The sequence below is a fragment of the Malania oleifera genome, chromosome 5 (genome assembly GCF_029873635.1).
Source record: "Malania oleifera isolate guangnan ecotype guangnan chromosome 5, ASM2987363v1, whole genome shotgun sequence".
In the NCBI taxonomy this organism is placed as follows: domain Eukaryota; kingdom Viridiplantae; phylum Streptophyta; class Magnoliopsida; order Santalales; family Ximeniaceae; genus Malania; species Malania oleifera.
Window position 1 is genome coordinate 70349107 of NC_080421.1, and position 6421 is coordinate 70355527.

Below are 6421 nucleotides of genomic sequence, written 5' to 3' on the forward strand. Positions count from 1 at the left end.
CATATCAAACATAATAAGATTAACTAGTAGTACTCTCCTGAATTTCTATTGGAAAATCAAGGATTACCCTACTACATATGACTACCGACTCTGAAGGCGTAGCCACCACCAGTTCATAATCTAACTGTTGAGTCTCAGTGCCACACAGTTTAACAATCCTCGAGAGATAAAGGAATGTGTTGCCCCTGAGTCGAATAGTATAACAGCTTTATTGGAAAGCATGTAAATGGTACCTGTGACAACATCTCCTGTATTCTCTGCATCGCCAGCATTCAGGGAGTACACCCTAGCTTGGACTGTCTCCCCTTGTTGAGCACCCTGTTGTGCATGAACACCTCCTCCAAATGACTGTTGTGGAGCTCCGCTGTTCATCGGCATGTGATTGTCTTTCTTATGATGTCCCATCCTACCACAACGAAAACAAGCTCTAGAACCCAAAAAACACTTTCCTGAATGAGGTCTCCCACACTTGGAACAACCTGGAGTAGTTGCAGTACTCTAAGAAGCACCACTGTTCTTCTTCCAGTTGCCCTACTTTGCCCCTCCATAAGAACTGGAAGGTGTAGGTCTCTTCTTCGAAACCTGAACCTCAAGGTCTTTCTGCAAACTCTCCTCTACCACGATGGCTTTGTCAACTAAAGTAATAAAGTCCTGCATCTTCCAGATCGTAGTCTGCTTCCTGATCTCCTTCTTCAGGCCCCTTTGAAACTTCCAAGCCTTTTTTGCTTCGTTTGGAATCATGAATGGAGCAAAACAGGATAGCTCCTGGAATTTGGCAGCGTACTGTTGAACTAACAGCTGCCCTTATTCCAGACACATGAATTCCTCCATCTTGGCATTTCTAACCATGGTAGGAAAATATCGTTCAAAGAATAAATCTTTGAACTGAGCCCACGTTAGAACCATAGGAGTAGTTCGATGCTCTTCAAGCATCTTAACTGACTTCCGCCATCTCTCTGCTTCGCCCATCAGCTTGAACATCGCAAAGGCTACCTTTTGCTTTGTAGTGCAATTTAGGACGTCTAGAATCTTCTTAATCTCCTTGAACCAATTCTCATCCTGAATTGGATCCGCACTCCCCACGAAGACAGGATGTTTCAATCGTGTGAACTGATCAATGAAGCATCTCAACTTAGTAAGGGAACGATCCTGACCCTTATTCATCCGGACAACCTCAGCCATAAGCTGCTGAGCGAAGTCCCATAGCACACTAGTAGAGTCACTGCCAGCCTCATGACAAACACCCTCACTACTACTGCCCCCAACGTTGGCAGTAATATCCCTGGATTCCATCTTGAAAAGCAATTAAGAAACATTAATTAGAAGCTTAACAACCTACTAATCAGGTACTAACACGAGACTACAAAACTCATTTCTCATAAGAACCTTGCTAGTACTGACGTACTCTAATGACTCACATTCTCATTCTAACTCGAGTTCTGCCCTTCCACTTAGAAACAAAACTGCCTATATATTGTTGTGATTTTCTGAACCCTTCGAATGATCCAGAAAAACACAGAAGTCTGTTAATGGATTTCTGTCCCCAGATATACTAAGCTAAACTCGAAAATCATATTCACATCCTAAACTCTAGTAAAGTCTAATTTACAGAACATAGAAACCTAAGCTTTAAGCATATCCATAACCAGGCAATGTAAATCACATCACACTTCAAGCTGGGTATGGGCTTTGATACCAAACTGTAATGCTCTGACCCTTAATACGGCCCCAAAGTGCTACTATACATATATATCCTATACAAATCCTGCATCATATATAACTACCCGCCCTAAACAGGGACATACGAGTATTTCATAATGATGTGTACTCACATATATTTCGGAAAACACAAACATTCATATGGATTCTAATAGACAAACCAGAGTATTTAACTGTTCCTTATCTACATTCATTCGTACGCAAAACATAAATTGTATTATATTCCCAAAAAGAAAACCCATCCTGGCTAAACAACCCATAACTCATACAAAACTTACGTCAGCTAACCATACTCTATGCTCCAAAGTCTTTCTAAAAGACTAGGACCGATTTCTTGTAACTCCTGAAACATAGGTTGTAAGATTGGGGTGAGACACTTATCAGTAAAGAGGAAGATATTACATCAGTGTGTGACTGTATAGTTATATTCTTGTTTGAAAACGGTTACATGGATAGAACATTCTCAATACTATAATATATATATATATATATATATATATATATATATATATATATATATATATAGTACATATATAAATTCCTGATAATGTATAACCCAACATCATTACAAGTGAGAGTTCCCGAGGTTAGGGTAGAGTACAGGCTCATACACTATACAATCCCTCTGCCTGGTACTCAGACCTGTGACTTTGCCCAGTAAAGCTTTTAAATCATGTATATGCATATTTAGAACATCGTCCAGCTTGAAACTATTATAACTATGCCAGAAACAACCTGTGGAAAAGGTTGTGCGATAAGAAAACACTGATTGAGCCCTGCTCATGCAGGCATTGTCAGGCATCATAACATACTGTAGTCCGACTTGGCCATCACCACCTTGATCCCTTTTGACCAATGGCCTTCTTACCAAGCCCACTACTAGGTACCCACACTGAACAATAACTACGTGTGGTTGCACTGTACCTCTGTTTTGGCAACGGTAGCGAGCCTACATAATATAAGCTTTTTAAGGCTTCATATACTAGTAAGACAAGCTGCAATCCCAATATCATATATACAATTTACATTAAAACATAATAACCTGTGCAATTCCAATATTTTCACAATATCATTCATGCATACTTTCATTCATACTATGGTAAAAACCGGCTTGTCACCTCTCGGTTTTACCCTTTTCTCATACTTGGCACGGCATCTAACCAGCACCTATTTTATACATTTTCTGATAATCACTTGGAACCTTAGTCTCTATAGTTCATATACATACATCTCAAATTAGTATAGATTCAATTCATATCATACGTCACACTTATTTGGTCAATTGTACATTTCATATAAACTAGTTCGTAAAATATCATTTCTGCTGCTATTAAAAGTTTCAAGCATCTCCTACTTTAGTTTTAGTGCAAATAAAATAGTTTAAGAAATTTGAAGATCATATGCCAAAAACCTTATTTTTACCAAAACCGTAAAATCGTGAAAACCGTAAGAATCGACATTTATACCCAATAAAACTTTGCAAATAAGCAGTCAATAAGTACATATAAACATAAGCTACATATCTTGTGGTTTCTTTTTCTAAAATTACTAATCTAGACAAATCCCCTTACCTTTTTCCCAAAAATTGAAACACGAGCGAATCAATCCAAAACTATGACACGAAAACCTCAAAACCTAAAAATTGAAGAAGAATACTTCAATATAATCCTATTTACTACAGATCTACCGAATTGAAAATGAATTCAGATCCTTACCTCAATTTTATGGAAAGTCCCGAAAATCCTCGAAACGACGATCTGATCCGCTATAACTGTAGAGTTTCCTCCCCTAATCCACGCAGAAACTTCCGATCGTAGAAACAGAAGACGAACGGTGAAGGATCGTAAAGAGAGAGAGAGAGAGAGAGAGAGTTTTTAGATTTTATTACCCCTTAAGCAACAAAAAATGATATTTATAGAGCCTTTGATCAAGTCAAATTTGTCGACGAAGTGACGCCTTCGTCAACAAACCACCTGGACTGTTCGTGGATGAAGCTTTTCCTTCGTCGATGAACTCTATTTGGATATTTTCTTGGTTCACTCGGTATTTCTTCATCAACGACGCTCTAAATTTTGGCGACGAAGAACTGAAGGGACTTTGTCGACGAATATACTGGCTTCATCGATGAACCATACTGAAATTTCCTTTTTACCCTTTTCTTATTTATTTTCCTTATTTACGGGTTCATGGCTCTACAATATATATATGATGTAGGATGTGAATGGTCGACCTATGTCCTACGGTTCAACCCTCACACAAGCACATACACTTACACACTTTAAATTAAGAATTTAATTATCCGAACATAAACACAATAAATCATATTTTATTTCACATGTTCAAGGATTTTGAAAAGGTGTATGACTTATCCAGCAATTAAGTCCCAATTGGTTTTTTCACAAAGGAATCAAGTTATATGCTAAAAAGTTGCTATTTCAAAGATTCAAGAATATAAGTTCTATGTTAGCAAACTAGTATTCATACAATTGATTTTAACTAGCAACTACCAATATTGTAATCTATGGATCAAATGGGTTATTCAAAGATGTGATTTTAATCTACTAGTAAGGGTTCACAAAATATAGCAAAGGATTCAAACACAAATACTAAAGTTACCAAGAGATTGGTTTGGATGACTTGACGTTGTTCCACACATAGTTAAATCACACCATAAGTCCTTTGTACAAGCTTTGAAACACCAACTTAACATAGCTATGGAGTGTAGGGAATGTGGTCGTGAGGTGTATGTTGGTGGTGGCCATGTGGTGTTGATTGAGGTTGTGAGATGGAGGAGATGGAGATGGAGTCGCTGGATAGATAGTGGTCTCTCACCACTTGATCTCCGGAGAAAACGCCGTAGCCTCACACTACTCACTCACAATGAAAGGAACAAGTTTTACATATTCAAGAAAAGAGATGCTTCTTCAATATTCAACTTCATGGCATTGTTCTTACAATGAGAAGACTATTTATAGGCATAGCCCATAAGACAAAGCATTAAACACTCAACAACTCTCAACAACTTTCAACAACAACTCTCAACCTAATACAATTAATACTTACTAAAAAACAAGGAACTCCAACTCATAGGTACACAACTCAAGTTTAGTTGTCTTGCATTGTTATAATTCAAATTTGAAATTCAAACATATTCCAAAAGGAAGGCCAAAACTGTGTGAGGTCCATTGGAGCCATGTGGGGCCCACATGAATCTTGGACTCGAACTTGCTTTGACATATGAACTAGGGTCTTCATGCACCAAAGGTCCCCAAGTAGTCTTCGAACAACAAATTCGTGTGAGACCCATGAAGTCGTGTGGGGCCCCACATGGGTCTTAAGTTGGACTTTGCTTCAATACTTTACTTAGGTCTTTAAATATGGTCTTCAAGGACCTAATAGTCTTGTAATAACATATCCAAGCAAATTTATAAAGTCAACATACTAATAACAAAGTCTTCAAGTCTTCCGTCCAAATAATTAGATGATCTTCAAGTATGATCTTCAATTAATCTCATGTGCTCCTGCAAAATAGATATAAACAATAATGGACATCTGGAGGTTGTCCACGTGTCACCATGTCAATAAAGGAGTAGACATCGGGAGGTCGTCCACGTGTCATCATATCAGTAAAAGGGATACACAAGGCATGTTGATCCCCATCATCTTTGATCCCCATCAATATATATTAATTTCTATTTAAATCAAATTTTCAGTTTTTTGATTTGATTCTATTTATGAAATTGAAACTGAAACCAAATATTTTTATTCTTTTAAAATAAAAACCGAAATCGAATATTGAAAACCCAAACCTCTTGTGATTTTGGTTTGGTTTTGGTTCTATTTTTTGTTTTTCGATCATTTTTGCACACCCCTACCTAAGGGTTTGCCAAGAAGACAGAAACCTCTCCTAAAAGGATTTGTCTTTTTTTAACAAAATACAAGGGGAGATTTATGTCTTTTTGACAAATCTCATGGGTGATCCTTGGAATTCTTAAAACCTTAGGAAAGGTCTTTATATTTTTCGAAATCTTAAAAGAGGTCATTGTCTTTTTGTCAAACTTTAGAAGAGGTTTGTGTCTTTTGCCATAATAAATGACATAAAATTATTAATAATATTTAAAAATTTATATTAATTACTATAATAAATAATTATTATTATAATTATAAATATAAAATGGCAAAGAAAATTATTTGGATTACGTCACGATGGTTGAAAATTTTAATACATGGCATAATATTAGTAGGTTTCCGTGCTGAAAATATATTATCATTTTTCACATATTATTTATATACATATCAAGAGTATGAAGATTTGCATGAAAATTTGAAAATTCAGTCCCACCTCGGTGGACGGGCAGATGGATGCAGTGGGCAGAATTAGGTTTGTGGACCGAAGAGTTTGTTGGAAGCTTGGGCTGGGCCCAGTAGCAGTACAAAGCCTGGACGGCTTTCTACCCAGGCCGCCTCCGGGCTTGACCAAATTCCTAACACCTGCTGGGCCGCCTCAATGTTCATATATATACTAGCCGAGGCCCATGCCATGCACGGATTTTTTTTTTTGAAAATATCTTTGAAAAATTAGCAATTCAAAATATGAATCAAATTATTATATAATAATAATTCACAATATTCGCAGAATGAGTATATATGTGTCTAAAAATTAATTTTTCATTAGTATAACATGCCAGACATGCCATATGAT